Source organism: Globicephala melas, chromosome 14 (assembly GCF_963455315.2).
Source record: "Globicephala melas chromosome 14, mGloMel1.2, whole genome shotgun sequence".
Classification (NCBI taxonomy): Eukaryota; Metazoa; Chordata; class Mammalia; order Artiodactyla; family Delphinidae; genus Globicephala; species Globicephala melas.
Genome location: NC_083327.1, coordinates 13,588,898 through 13,605,291, shown reverse-complemented (window position 1 = coordinate 13,605,291; position 16,394 = coordinate 13,588,898). Strand labels below are relative to the sequence as shown.

Below are 16,394 nucleotides of genomic sequence, written 5' to 3'. Positions count from 1 at the left end.
AAAAAATTTATGTGACTCGCTTTATTACGGTGGTCTGGAAGCAAATGTGCAATATCTCTGAGGTGTGCCTGTAATTTTAAAAGGCTATTTTAGAATGAGGTCATTTTTATGTGTTCTTTTAGATACCTAACACACAATGTAGGTCTAATAAATAGTACATAATTACCTCTAGGGAAAAATTGCATTTTAGATATTCGTTTTCTCTGCCACAGAACAGAATGTGAAACTAAAGCAAGAAAGACAAGGATTTATACAGCAGTCCCAGCTGTACACTTAACATGGTCCTGGAGTATTATGATAAATGTCTTCTGTTTTGCGGGAGATCAAAACAGTCCTATCAGAGATCATTTTCAGACTATTAGCAATATTCTATTCCAGCTCTGTTTTTAAGGGTGTACGTGCTGTTATATGGTTGATTATGGAGAAGCAGAAAAAATGAGGTTTAAAATCCCAGAGGATTAGACTTTGGTAGCTTATTAAATCAATAGCACCCGGAAGACTGTACATAAAATGATTTCAATACGTAAAACCTGTTGTTTTGTACAAGGTGGAACGCATCTGGTGAGGAACAGACCTACCTGTTACCTCTGGATGGACGTAGCTACCTAATGTGTGGGGCCTTGTGCAAAACAAAAATGCAGAGCCCTTTGGAAGCGTTACAGCAGAGCATGACACCAGGTCTGCAGGGCTCTGTGTGACTGAATAGGTCTAATGCCCATGAAGCCAGCCCTTCCTCTGGCTGTGCTTGCCCAGGGTGCCAGGGAAGTGTTCTAATCCTCCAAGTGTTACTCATCTTTCTCCCTGTTTCACTAATGATGCCCATCAGTCTATCTTGTGCACTTATATCCTCTCCCTGGTAAGATACCATTGCCCCTAAGGTATCAGTCACTATAACCTCCATGGGTATGAGTTTTGTAGATGCTTACAGTTGAGAGCAGGTTTTATATATGGTAAGATGGAGAGAAACTAGGAGTGGGAGAGAGAGGAAGGGTGGGAGGCCACAAGAGGCTGCCTGGGCATGGCATGAGGATCTTGAGTACATGTGGAAGGAGGTACCCTGTTGAGGGGGATCCCTGAAATGGCCTAGTAGGAATGGAGTGAAGAAAAAATGTTTTTATATTCACTGTTTTACATGGATTTTATGTTAGGTCCTTTTCAGATTGAGAAGGTGAGTTTGGGTGTCTGTATGCATATGCTAGGTGGTTGTAAACTGCAGGGATTAAAGATGAAAGGAAATTCTCCTTTAGCTACAGATTCTGGGTTCTTCTTTTATGCTTCAACAGAACCTATAGCAGTTTGCTCACTCTCATGCCTAGCAACTCCAAAGATGGTTCCTGGGAAAAGCTTTCACCCTGCCTTACAATACACCTACTCATTACTTCAAAGCAGACGTTGGATGTTTTTAATGTGGGAAAACAGGGAATGACCTCAAATTTTGTAGTGAAGCATCAGTTATCCATATACCTGTGGGATGTACAAATCATGTTGATCTTTTCTGTTAACACATAGAAAGGCAGAATATCAGTCACCTGTTATCACTATAATGCTATATAACAAGCAACCCAAAACACCCCAGTATTTTGCAACAATAAGCATTTATTTAATGCACGAATCCGTGATTTCCCTGGCCTGGGCTGGGCTTCGCAGGGCTTACTCATGTGTCTGTTGCAAGCTACGCAGGGCAATTAGGCAGCTCTGCTGTGTTTGGTTAGTCTTGCCCCCGTGACGGGGTGTTGGCAGACTGCTGGTTGGTATGGATATTCTTATCCCAGTGGCTAACTTGGCTTGATTCCACGTGTCTCCTGTCCTCTAGTAGACTAACCTGGATATTTTTTCATGGCAATGGCAGAGGACAAGAGGTGGGCAGAGTCATAAAAGTACTTTTTCACGCTTATGCCTGTGTCACGTCTGTTAACATCCCATTGGCTCAAGCAAGTTGCAAGGCCAGCCTAGATTCAAATGGTAAGGAAATTCATTCTTCCTTTTTAGGGAGCAAAACTGTAAAGGCACATGGTAAACGATGTGGATAAAGAGAGTGAAGAATTGAAATCATTTATACAATCAATTTACCACAGTTGCTAATTTGGGCACTTACCAGTTAAACTAATAGTCTATCAAAAGTCTTGCCAAGACTATTAATATTTAGAGTAAAAGGACATGCTAAGTTTTTTTTTTCCTTTGTATTTTTTAAGGTTTACCTTCGAATCAAGTTGGGTCACTCAGAAATATTATACCTGTACACCAGTTTTAAATACATTGTCTCTTAGGCCCAATCCACCATTCTGTGCCCTGCTTTGTGAAACTGTGGTTGAACCCTATAAACATTTCTCCTTTGACAGCTGCCTTGATGCTAATCTGTCAATACAAGATGCTGGAAGGACCCTATTGAAGTTATGGTGACAAAAAGACCCTCCCTTTCCAGGCTCCAGTACTCAATCCATTGTATTCATCGTGGAACTCAGTGGGTCAGCCTGTAGATGGCCCGTGGGACTGGCCTCAGGGGCCCTCGTGGACTGGCTCCTGCCTCCCACCTAATGGCTGTTTCTGTGGCAACTCTGGCCACATCCTCAGGTATCTACCTCCTTACCTGGCTGGGACATTTGTACGGACCAGATCCTCTGGCAGGTTTCCTCCCCCGTGATGTGGTAGCTCTACCCTCTTCAAAGTCCTTAGTTCTTCATTGCCTCCTTGCTTGCATCTCCTCAGCCTAGTAGTTTCTTTTCTGCAAGTGCTATATCTGAATCCCTTAAACCAGAGGTTGGCAAACTCTGATCAGTGAACAAACTAAGGGGATGTCTACTTATCAAATTAGTTAAAAATTCAGAGTTAGGATAATAGCTAATAATGGGAGAGCTGTGGGGAGGCAAGTGCTCTAATGCCAGGCTGTCACGAGTGTGCTGACTTTGGGAGGTCAGTATGAAATATATTATATGTAATTATATATGCAATATGTAATGAAGCCCTTACAATGTGCATATACTCCTTAGCTCAGAAATTCATAAAATAATGAGGATGTTTGAAGACTTACATACAGGTCTGTTTATTGCAGTTCTAGAAAAACTGGGAAAGCTTTAAATATCCAACAGTTGGGACTGGCTGAATAAATTGTAGCATATCCATGAATTAGACTACTTATGCTCATGTTTGAGAATTATATTTATTAACATGGAAAAATAGTCCTAATGTGTTTTAATTCTTGTGCTTGTAACAAAATATATTTTACAATATTTACAAAGCTGGGATTGGAGAGATTTTGCTGTCTTCCTCCATTTCTTCATGAGTTTTTCAGGTTTAAATATTTTTTAAGCTCCCTGTTATCCAGTATTAAGTGATGTCAATCCCTCTATCAGTAGGTCACCCAGTGAAACCCTACCTTTTCTTATTGTTAAGAAGGCTTTTCATCTTCTCCAACTCAATATGTGGTCTTTATTTAATATTTGTTTATATCCATTGTACTGGTCCTGCTCATGGGGTAGAATCCCAGGTATCTCCTTGGCATTGAGTTATTATTAAAGCCTGGCTTTGGTGTTTTGGGAAAGATGCTAAACATCAATGGATACCAAGAGCTCACAAGAAGATAGAGGTGATGGTCAAACACAAGCATCTTCAAATTGGGGATGAAGTTTCCTGACTTCTTTCATTTCTCCTGATAAAGATCCCACCCCTGTTATATAATATAAAATACAGAGTTATAGGGGTGGAGGTGGTATGGACAAGACTTGGGAAGATTGGGAAATATTATTCTGTGGGAGGTGGTTTCTTGAGATACATGTATGTCATGGTCAAAAACCACATCCCTTGAGATTGGCTGGTGGTGTCACTGTCTGCCTTCTGAGGCCTCTGTCGTATCTCCTAGTCTTCCTCACCTCAGCCACTACAGAAGCCACACCTACTAAGGGGGAGAGATCCAGTGTGGGTGATGGTGTATACTATCTAAAGGCCGAAGAGGCCTCTTTTAAGTGATAGAATTATGGATTTTTTTCCTTTGTGTTTTAAAATTTTTCTACCATAAATGGGTAGTGTTTGTGTAAGTGTTAATGATAATAAAAGTAATAAAAAGGTATTTGGGGTTAAAAAAAAGCCTCCATTCAAAGGAATATATCTGAGGTAGAATTTCATGCCTTCTGAATTGCCTGTCTTCCTTCCAAAAATCACAGTGCTTAACTGACTACCTTTCCCATCTATGGACAAGGACAGAGTTTATGAGTATGAAAGGCAGAACAGTATGCAGTCCTGAAAAATCTTGTTTATGCTTGAACTGTCAGGGACACAGTAATGCTCAATTCTAGGGGTCACTACTCACATGTCTTTCACGTGAGCAATGCCCCATTGGGAAATGTAGAGCTACTGTGCTCTCCCGTATATTAATTTACTTCTAAATTATTTATTTAATCTGTCGAGAAGAAGAAGAAGACCTAGGGGACATTCTAGATTGCTTCATAGTTTAATGGGTTAAAACAGTTTCTCTAAGAGCTATATTAACTTTGACAATTGACTAACTGTCCAAATAGAACAATTTAGTTCTCTAAACCATTTTTCAATTCTTGAAGAAGGTCAGGGTCATTTATTTGATTTCTTACAAACTGGGACTCCTGGTATTAAGTTAGGGGAGGCTCATTAAAATAAATTGATTTAGAATTGTTTAAAGTTTTTGATATGTGTGGTTGGCTCTAGTGTCTTCTAGGTATTGGATTAAATATTTTAAACGGAAAATTTTGGTTTTAGTCTGTAGGGTATATAGTGGACATATCTTTGGACAAAGCAAGATTAATTAAAATACTGTTGTTATATTTTTTCAATTCTAATCCTTGGAGTTTTGAGAGTGAAAATGTGTATGACTTCCTTATCAGAAAGCCACAACTTGTTACAAGTCTGAGTCTCACTGCTTCTAATTTCTTTGTGTTTCATATTGACATTAATCTGCTCACACAGAGAGAAGGCTGGCTGGCACTGTGGAAGGAACCCTGGCATGGAGCCCTAAGATTCCTGTTTTATTATCTGTAAAATGAGAACAATGATACCTCTTTCTCTGACCCTCATTCTTTTGCTTCCCTCTTTCCCTTTTAAGGACCCTTGTGAATACACTGGGTCCAACTGGATGGGTAGTCCAGGATAATCTTTCTATTTTTACATCAGCTAATTAGTAACTTTACTTCCCTCTGCAATCTTAATTCCCCTTTGCCATGTAAACAGACATATTCACAGGTTCTGGGGATTAAGGTGGACACTTCGGGAGAGCATTATTCTGCCTACTGCATTCAAACTGCTTTATCTACCGATCTGAGGTTCTAGAATCATGTGAAGAGGCAACAGCTTCACAGAGACAGTCTCCCATAATTTCGTGAGGTCAATCAAATTCATATAATAAAATCTTTCTCTCTTTCTCTCTCTGTCTACACACACAAACACACGCACACGCACATACAGATACACATCTCCTAGGGGCTCTCTTTCTTAGATTAAGCCCTGATTGATGTAGAACCCTTTATATATTCTTAATACCAGTCCTTAGTCAGATATGTTTTGGAAACATTTTTTTCCCCCCAGTCTGATTGTCTTTCCATTTTCATAATGATGTTTTTAGATAACAACAGTTTTTTTTTATCTCGGTGAAGTAAAATTTATTGGCCAGTGATTTTTTTGGTCTGGTCTAAGAAATCTTTGTATCAAAGTCATGAAGATATTATCCTACCTTTTTTCAACATGGTATAAGCTACTGGTCAAAGTTTTTTTTTAAATGGATTTTCAGTTGTTCCAATACCATTTATTAAAATGACCTTTCTTTCTTCATTGGATTGCTTTAGTATCTTTGTTTGTTTGGGCTTTTTTGGTTTGTCTCTGTTGGCTGTGCCATGTGGCATGAGGGATCTTAGTTCCCCGACCAGGGATTGAAACTGTGCCTCCTGCAGTGCAAGCATGGAGCCTTAACCACTGGGCCACCAGGGAAGTCCCGCTTTAGTATCTTTGTTGGAATTAATTGACTATATCCACATGGGTTTATGGCTGAACTCTATTCTGTTCCATTGATTTGCTTGTTTACCCTTAGGTCAAGATCACACTGTAATGACTACTATAACTCTGTAGTAAACCTTGAAATCTGGAGTGTAAATCTCATAACTTTGTTTTTTTAGAAACTGTTTTGGCTATTCTAGATTCTTTGAATTTCCATATGAATTTCAGAACGAGTTTGTTAATTTCTTTAAAAAAATCCTCCTGAGATTTTGATTGGACCTGAATTTGATATGCAGATCAATTTAGGGAAGTATTGGTGTCTTACTAATGTTGCTATACTATAAACATATAAACATGTATCTCCATTTATTTGGGGTTTTTCTTAAATATTCTCAGGAAATGGTTTTTAGTTTTCAGTGTAGAACTTTCACACATCTGTTATTAAATTTATTCTTAAGTATTTTAAAGCTACTGTCAATAGTATTTTAAAATATTTTCTAATTGTTTGTCGCTAGTACATATAAATGCAATTTATTGTTGTATACTGACCTTGAATCCAACAATCTTGTTAAATTCATTTGTTCTAATTTTTAAAAATAGATTCCTGGATAAAATCCAAAACACTGACAATACCAAATACTGGCAAGGATATGGAGCAACAGAAAAACTCATTCATTGCTGGTGAGAATGCAAAATGTACAGCCTGTTTGGAAGACAGTTTGGCAGTTCTTTGCAAAGCTAAATGCAGGCCCACCATGTGATCCGGCAGTTGTGCTTCTAAGTGTTTACCCTCAAGCCTGCACATGCATGTCAGTAGCTTTCTTTAGAACTGCCAAAAACTGAAAGCAGCCAAATAGACTCCAACAGATGAATGGATGAACGAACTGTGGTACATCCATACAATGGAACATTATTTAGCAATACAAAGAAATGAGCTGTCACCCATGCAAAGACATATAGGAAATGTAAATTCATATTGCTGAGTGAAAGAAGTCAATCTGAATAGGCTGTGTTTTCTATGATTATGACTATGTGACATTCCGGAAAAAGCCAAGCTATGGAGACAGTAGAAAGATCAGTGGTTGCCGGGGGTCTGTGAGAGGAAAGGGGCATGTGCCATGCAGACCTCAGCAGCGTGATGGCAGCGGGTGGCCAGGGGAAGGGGTGAGGGTGGAATGGTGGCCATGAGGTGGAGGGAGGCGGCTCATTAACCTCTGACCGGAAGTAATAGAGTCTCAGGCCTCGTGGTGTATAGCTGTTGCAGCTTAATTTTGAACTATAGAGGCTGTGGTTTTAGCAGTGTGTTTGGGCCAAGTGGAGCCTTGTCAGATGACAGCAAGCCCCAGAAGGTTCAGGAAGTAGGTGCAGCTGATGCAAAGGAGGAGGTTTTTTCCCCTTTCAGTATATAGGACTTTTAGATATTAAGGCCTAGAAAAATTATGTGATGCTTGTTCTGTAAAAGTCTACAGGTCAGGACTTAAAACTACAACTAAGTTTCACGAGTGGCTTAGAGCACTGATATGTGTATTTCTAGCAGCCTGAGGTAGGTGGAGAAGAGAGGTGACTTCAAATCTGTTCCTCTTTATGTTGTTTTCAAGTCATTCTGGGCCAAGGGAGGATCATGCAGAGAGACTGACTGTGTTGTGTGTGCCTTGTTGACAGTCTTGTAGGGGATATTCTTCCTATCACATGGCCTCAGTCGACTCTGGGTTTGTTAGTTACATAAGCCCTGATCATTACTTTAGAATTTAACACAAATTGTAGCTTCATCCATAAGTGTGGGATTAAGTAATAAAGAAATAAGTAACATCAACGTTTCTGGTTCTTAAGAAGATGATGAATGAGCCAGGGTGGTTGGCTCCCTCCCCCAAATCAACCTTGGAGAAACTACAAAATCAAGAGGTAAAAATGAATTCAAGGAACTAAAAACAATGAAACCCCATGAAGAAATCCTTGTGAGACTGAAGTCTCTGTTCACTTACTATGTATATAGAAGGTAGATGGCTGCAGCCCAGGGTGGAGGGTGTTAGTAAAAGGATTTGTTGGAGAAACACAGTGGTTAAGATAAACAATAGAAATCTGTGGAGGGTGATTATACAGCCTAAACAAATGTGGGGAGATAGATTCCCTAGGCCTACCTGGTTTCATACCCTGAGGCAGAGGCTATAGCACAGGACTCAAGGCTCCTGGTCACAAGAGTGTAGTAAACACAGGGCTCAAAGGGGAAATGGAAATGAAGAGGTTTTGAATGTACAAGAAAGTTACCTCAGATAAGACCCGGTGACTAAGGCTGACACCACTGTAAATTTCTAAATTTTGCAAGAACACAGTAATATCTCAAATGCCAGTTCTCTGAGAAACAGGTGGATTTTCTCTCCAGGTATAGTAAACATAATGTCATTATTATTATGAGAATTAAATGCAAAGATGCAACTAAAGTGCTTAGCCCAGCGCTAGGAAAACAGGGCTCAACAAATATTAGCTGTCACTTAAAATTATTTTCAAGTTTAATCTGGGGAGTAGCGTACTCCGTGAGTGGTCAACTGAACTCACTTGATAAAACCTCTATTTTGCCAGTGTTTTTCTTCAATATGACTCTCAAAAGAAAAAGTCTTATTATAAGGCAAGAAGAAATATGATACCTATGAAAATGATATATTCTTGTAGAAAAATCTATGAACCTACAAGCAGAAGTACCCAGGAAATCCTTTTGGGATTTGGACATAAATGATACTGTTGGAGAGTAGCAGAGACTGCTTGGGCAAATGAACGTGTGTGATGTATTCTTGAAATAGATCACAGAAATTGCACAGAGGCAAGAGATAATGAAGGCAGATCTTTTCCTTATCTGGACATCTATTAGTTGGCTTATTTTGTTAAAATCAGACACTACTTTGACAATTCATTTTTGAAGGTATAAAAGTGATAAAGTGAATTGCTTTGCTGGGCCTAATTCTGGCCAACAAGGAGCTATTTGCTGGTAAAATGGAAGTGATTGAAACCTTAGGATAAAGCAGCTTTTTATTATGACAATTTAAAAAACTACAGAAAGGTGAGTGATTAAACAAACATCCATGTACTTATCACCTGGATTTAATAATTATTCACATATTGCCTAGGGATCAGTTCCTTCTCTGGGTTTCTAATACTGCCAAATGCCAATATGGAAAATATTAAGTTAGCAATAATAGTTTGATAAGTCAAAAATAAAGGAATGGAACTATTTATCAGGATAGTACCTCTTCTTGATATTATGCTACACCTAGTATTCATTTTGCAATTCTTTTGCCCATTATGAGTGAATTCCTTTCTGAGTTTTTCATGAGTAATCTTCATGTCTATAATTTCCCCCTTTGAAAAAAGTGGGTGGTCATTCATTCTCAGTGGGATGCACTATTTTTCAATATAGGGAAAAGAACATTTCAATGAAATACTTTGGATCTGAGAATTCCATACAGAGAAAAGTGAAGCAATCGATGGTTTGACTTTTATTGATATGGAAAGTAATGATTCTGAGAAATATCTGTCTATATACAGTGCAATGGTAGGGTGACTTCTACTTCAAAATAATCTTGAATTTGTAAGTAAAATAGTATTTCACCTTTATATGATACTATTCCTTCCAAGAGCTCAAAATTTTTTCAAATTTATTTCTCCATTTATTTTCATCGTAGCTCTGTGATGTAGATAAGAAGGGATAGATATAACTTAATGATTAATATTCTGAAGGGAAAATGTATTTTGGGGATATTTTATTTGAAAGTCAAGAGAATATATCTTATTGTTTCTTACCAAGAATTGTAAAGACCATAAAATATATTGAAACATATAAATATATGTTTATAGTGTAGGTATCCCTTTTTTTCTTGAAAATTTATGTATTGATGCTTGTAACCCATAGGGTAGAAAAATGAAACACATAAAAATACTGTATGCTTTGTTTAATGACTGTAGATGATATATGTCACTATACCTCTGAAAGCCAAGCATTTGTCTATCATAAATCCTGGAAGCATAAAATCAGCTTAAATATATGCCTTGGTAAGAGTAGTAGAGAGGGAAGAATGTTAGCAGGCTTGAGGAAGTCCTGTTAGATACTAACAAGAAAGATCATTAAAGCTGTTTCAGACAATACTCTTAATAGTTTCTGACAATTCGAACCCAGTGCATGTAATTCTCATTGAAATGTGTTTGAAATCATATCTTTCACTGACGGATATACACTAAAGTATTATTAGGTGTAATCTATTCTTATAGGGATTATAGGTAATTTTATTTCCCTATTTATATTTTCTAGTTATTTATTCCTTATTTTTTTACAATAACATTAAGAAAGAGAAGAAATACGTTATTTTTAAAGTTTTTCAGTACAATTTATTCTTCCTGCATTTTAATTTACATTTATTAAGTATCTTAGAAATATTACAGTCAAAGTAATAGAGCTCCAGAGAGAGGCCATTAACTAAGAGGGGAACAGTCTCAGTGTGCCAACTTCCTAGTTAGCCTGCTCGCCTCCCCACTACACATATTTGCTTTCTGGTGGTTATTACTGTGTAATTACCTTCAAGACGTGGCTGGAACTTGAATCTACATCTGGCATCAGGCCAAGTCTGTGAATCCATGAATATAGGCCACGAAATGCATTTAGGGTACAGCCTGCTGAAGGTTCTTTCTTGACAGTCAATGATGATGAATGTGGAAAGACTGGCTATTCTCTTGGGAGAAGAAAATATACTCCACCTTAAGTGACAGCTACAGTTTTCTAACAGAAAAAATAATCAGCAAAGGGAGAGAGGATCAATGATAAGGATAGGGAGAATACTCTGAGACTAGAGTAAGTACAATATATACATAATGGAATAAATAGTGAGGCTGCTCCTGAGTCCAAACTCTTATTTTTAAAAGTCTGATAAAAATTTACTCAATTACATTTTATACAGTAATATTTAGTGAGCTTTGTCCAAAAAGGCTATGTTTTAAGTTTGTTTGTAAAAATAACAAAAGCTTTATCACTCAGTCTCCGGTCAATAAGAAAGGAAGAAAACCTGGCTAGAAATAACAATAAATAATTTCACACAAAAGGCCAGGTGATATAAGAATAGTATATTAATTAATATATTTTCTTTGTATTTACAATAAATCAATTTGTTAATACTGTGATAGAGAAAATAATCAGTCCACATTATGTAGTAGAAACAGGCTTTGAGGCTGATCAGACCTCTCACAATAAAAACATACAAGGATTCTTCCACAGCTAAAGTACTTTTCAACATGACAGTGTTGGGTGAAGGTAAAACTGACAGAGTACTTTACTTTATGTCCTAGAATCAAGGAATCGAGGATATTACCAACCATTAAGCAAGCAGCAAAAAGCTGTTCAGTTTTTCCAGGACTATTTAAATATAGTAGTTACCATATGAGAATTTAATTTTACTTTGAGATATAAAAAGTAAAAACCCTAAATAGGGAAACTGCACTAATCAAAAGCAGCCCCAAACAAAAAAGCCATCAACAGAAATGAAACAAGGCATTCTTACATATCATGCATAAGAAGGGTAATTACATAATACATGCTTTAATGACCAGACTAATAAATAAATGAGGTAAAATTTTACAGTCATTGGAACAAATAAACTATATTCAACCACTTAAGTGTTGTACTGACACTGCTTTTGTTTCAAAATATAAAGGAATCTAATTAATCTAACATCTAAAAACTGCATACTTTGAATGTTTGCTTTTTTGATCCCCTTTTGAGATAGTAAAGGGGTACTGTGTAACAAAATATTATCTGAATATAAATTATCAACACCAATATGATACAATTATCATGTAATTGCCGTTCTGTATATGCACAGTGGAAATATTTTGAAAGCTAGGAAACAGATGAAAACAGACTGGTCAGAATTTTAAATTTCAGACTAATCCATGATAATCTAGAACAGAAGAAGACAAAAATAAAATTCACTAAATAGATATAACTTGATATCTTTTCCAAATTCAGTAGTCCACTAAGATGCAACTTCTAAACAAGTCTATTACCTCAAAGGTAAAAAGGAAGAAAATGTAAATCTCTTTTGAGCTTTAGTTTTCAAGTTTATGCTCTGAAAGAAGGCCAACAACAGTCAGAATAGCAATATTGTATCTTTGCTTTTGAATTTTGTATTTGTTCTGTTTTAGTTATAGTGTGGAATAGAGAGAAAAATATTAAATTATCAAGTAAAGGGTAAGTATTTCTGGCCAGTTCATGAAATATATTGGGCTAATCAGTTGGGTCAAGAATTTCCTACTATGCTGCTACATTTATTATCTATGGCCTTGGAATAGTAATTTAGGAGATGTCTATCATAACTACTGATGGCACTTTTCATGGTATACCAATTTCCATTTTTACTTCTCTCCTTTGCCACTTAAATGCATTATTTTAACCACCTGATAGGAAATTTTATTTTACAAATTCCTGTTTCATTTACTGAAGAAGTGATTTTAACACATAAATCTGCCAATCCTGAGAGATGATGATGATGATGATGATAGGAAAACTAAAACCCAGAGGATTATTCACTCAAATTTCTGCTTTAGTGTTTTTTGGAAGATCGCTGGCAGAATAGAAAGAAGAGCCAAAATCATTAGAACAAATACTGAGTTCCAGGAAACGGCTTCCCCTGCTGTTGTAAGCTGGTACAGTGTTGTTCCTGCCTTAATTGCTACAAAAGAGGGAGATGCAACACCTGGAAAAGTGCCAGTAAAAAGAACTTTCAATGGCACGTTTATCACAGGAGACATGAATAAACCAATTAGGCAGAAATGGTGTTATTCTCAAAAATATAATGTAGTTAATGAGATGTTCTCTGTGACGTTCAACCTACCGTGACCATTTTACTGCTTTCTCAGTTAGGTATTTATATACAACCGGCCTCCCGACTAAAGAGGAGAGCATATAGCAGAATGAGGCACCGAGTCCAGAACACAAACAAACAAGAAATAAGGCTAGTGGAAAGGGATACAGAAACCCTGAGAGTGTATTGAGAAATACAGAGCCCGGAATAGCAAATATTCGCAAGAAAATATATGTAGCAAAATAAGCTACAAGTACTTGTACATAAAAGGTGTCCTTATATTTGGATAAAACATTTCCTAGAGCCTTGGCATCATCCATATCTCTGGGAACCTTCATATTCACTCCTTCTTCACTACGCTGAGGAAAATTTTTATATACCAAAAACATAACAAAAGCTGCAGAAAAGAAAATGGACACCAATATAAAGAAGCGACATCCTTGCTGACCCAGCTTCTGCACAGGCTTTCTCCTTCAGGTGGTCTCCGCTGCCTGGCGCCGAGGGACCCCGCGGCTCCGCTGCCTTGTCCCCCGAGGGGTCGTATGGAGCGCCCCGCGTGCGATCTTTCGTCGCCTCTGCCTTTCGCCATGGCTGCTGCAGGGAAGGTGGAGGAAGCGGGGTGATGCTGCGGCCCCGTAACAGCAAGCACGCGGCAGGCTCCTTACCACGCCCAGGGGCCAGAGCCGCAGCTGCTTTCAGGACGACCGCCTCACCGGAGACGACCTCAGGCCCGCGAGCACAGTCGAAATACATGTTTTTAAAAAGAAATAATGTCTTTGTGAACGCTTAGAAATTTAATTGTAAGAGGAATCCAACCCCAAACACGGCATCAGAGAAAATAAAGATTCTTCACTGTAGTTTTGTTATCGCCCTCATAATTCTTGTGTGTTTAATGACTTAGGATTCTGATCCATCAATCATTTTTGTTAAGCACTCTCTAGGCTATTAACACCTCAACACATATTGTGGAGCCAAAAAAGAAGGATGATAAATCATGGAACTTTCTTGTAATGAGCACAGGATCATTCTTTTTAGAGAAAACACACATACGAAAAAGTAGAGAACAATCAAGTGCTAAACTGTCTCACTGAGAGTGCAGAGAATGGAGAGATCAGGCTGGAGCAGCCTGAGATTTTATGAAAGAGATGAGATTTGAGCGTGGCTTTGAACGAAGTGTGATTAAGGAGCCTTGAAAGTCAGGACATAGAGGAACTGATTTTATTCATCATCAGTCTTGACTGGGAAAATTATGGGGGAAATTCTGTCTTAGAATTAGTTTGAATATTCTCCGTTGAATATGGGGTAAGACTTGGGGAAGAGTAGTAGAGGAGACTGGTTGTCCCTGATTTCTAGTCTCTCTCTCTCTACAGCAGGAGAACCCTGGGATTTTTTTTAGCTGGGCACATGGCCATCCATTTCCCAGCTTTCTTTCCACTGAACCATGGCCACGTCATTATGTTCCAGCCTGGAAGTTGTGAGGGAAAATGATTTGTGATACTTCTAAAGACATGTCCTTAAGGGAAGGGGCTGTACTGTTTATCCCTCCTTCTTCTATCCTGCTGCTGCTCTATGGGAGAGGGAAACTATCTTCTATCTTTTTAAAGGTATGTTAGCTCAGGTTTGTATTTCATGCAGCTGAACCTGTACCCTAACTAATAAAATTTGGTATGTGAAAGTAGAGTACTATATGTAACAGAAACGTAACTAGGTGCATTTATTTGATAGTTTCAAGGATACAGACATTGCAGAATGTAAAAGGGGGTCACATTTTTTATGGTGTGGCAAAACAGTGGCAAATGTACCTTTGACACTTGGATGGGTAGATTATGGGCCAAGTGAGCCAATAACACCAGCAGAAATGGTGGGGGAAAAAAAATAAATGTCTGTTGGCTGCTTCTGACCTCTTTTAAAAGGCCTGGCAACAAAGAGAAGAGCTCAGGCTAGAACTAGCTGGTTTGCAAGTAGAAATGGAGGGAAATACAACTTTGATGAAGGACTTGGTGCCTGAGGCAATCTCAGATGACTGGGGTTCTGGTGATTTGGGGCCTCACAGGGCTGAAGAAGTAAACAGATTCTGTAATACAAATTCAAGCAATTATAGAACTGTCAGTTTTAGCAGGGGATAGGAATAGGGCCACAAACATTTTCAAGCACCCCTGTTAGACTATGGGAACCAGTCTGGCTGTGAAGATGAGATTAAGGGTGTTGCCTTGTCCCCAAGTCTCAGCTGGCTTCCAGTAGCTGCCACTGCTCTAGGCAGGGTACAGAGGTTGTAAGTGAAATGTCAGTCCTCAAGTCTTGAAGCAATTTTTTGATGAAATCTTTGGCTGAGTTCATCCCTTGAAAACTAAAAGACTAGAATCCTAGTAAGTTTTTGAGGGAATGTTATTACCAAATGATCCACATGTCAGGGCTGCAAAAGCCTGTGATTTTTTTTTTAACCTCTAAAGCAGCTTGCAAATCTTCAAACCTGCATTGGTGGGAAGTAGGTTGTGAAAGCTATGTAGCCTCACTTCAGAAGTGTCTAAGGAGGATAACAGACAAGAAAGAAACCCCTGGAAGGCCAAACCAGAGGCCTGTGAGAAAAATGGACAAGCAGACAGAAGAACTGAGGCCTTCTAGATTGGCTAATGGAGACACTTGTGAGCTCTGGGAATTTGTACAATATAGGCTCACTTTTTTTTTTTTCAAATTTAAGATTCATTTTTTAAAGTATACATATCATATAAAAGTTTTATCTCATGAAAATATGCCCCATATTAAATAATTTTTAAGATACATAATTACTTATGGGTAATGTTTTCAATCTAGTTTATCCATTATCATAGTCCCTGAACCTGCCTTTGTTTCCTCTCCTAAGGCTCAGTGCAGAATATAACTTCCCCCATGATGAGGGGCAAGAAATCAAGGATACTAGGAAGACCAGTCTCAGTTATCACTGATGATGCCAAGAGGCACTTAACACCATGACCATGTTATTTAAACGTAAATTAGAAGATAAGCTATATGAGTGAACTTCATGCAGCTTTTCATGTAAAGTGTATTTTATGTCATCAAAGATATTTGATAATTGGGTAGCTTTTATTGTGATTATACTGTACCTCCCCTACCACTGAGTATATTGGGTAAGACAACTGCTTTTGATTTTTTGGTAAATAACTAGACCACATCTGGACCTGATATAAAGGAGGGCATATCACTGAAAAACAAACAAACAACAAAACCTGGATTTTGAGCTGATGCAGTAATTGGACACAGCCTTGAGGTGGTGTCCTTTGAGGTCTAGGTGAGTGTGTTGCATATATTGGAAGAAGTATACTATGCCAGTCAGGTCTCCTTTTAAGAGAGTTTCTCAAGCAAGAGGTGCAGGCCATTGCTGCCCAACATGAAACTCATGCAAAGGGCAATTTTTGCTTTGTAACTTCCTGTGGGGCTGGCTAAGAGTTTTTCGAGTGGTACCATAGTCTGGGCTCTTCCTATCCAAGCCTCCTTCTTTTTTCCTTTCCTTTCACAGGCATCAGACCTACACTGAGCACTGAAAGCTTTTTGTGCCTACTCCTACACCCTCTCCCCTTTGTCTTTCACAGGCTTCTCCACCCAAAA

General features: G+C 38.2%; 1 pseudogene; it reads right to left on the bottom strand.

Annotated features, from left to right (window-relative positions):
* Nucleotides 1-12,474: 12,474 nt before the first annotated feature.
* LOC115854780 (transmembrane protein 41B pseudogene) lies at nt 12,475-13,380 on the bottom strand (annotated as a pseudogene).
* Between the last annotated feature and the right edge of the window lie 3,014 nt (nt 13,381-16,394).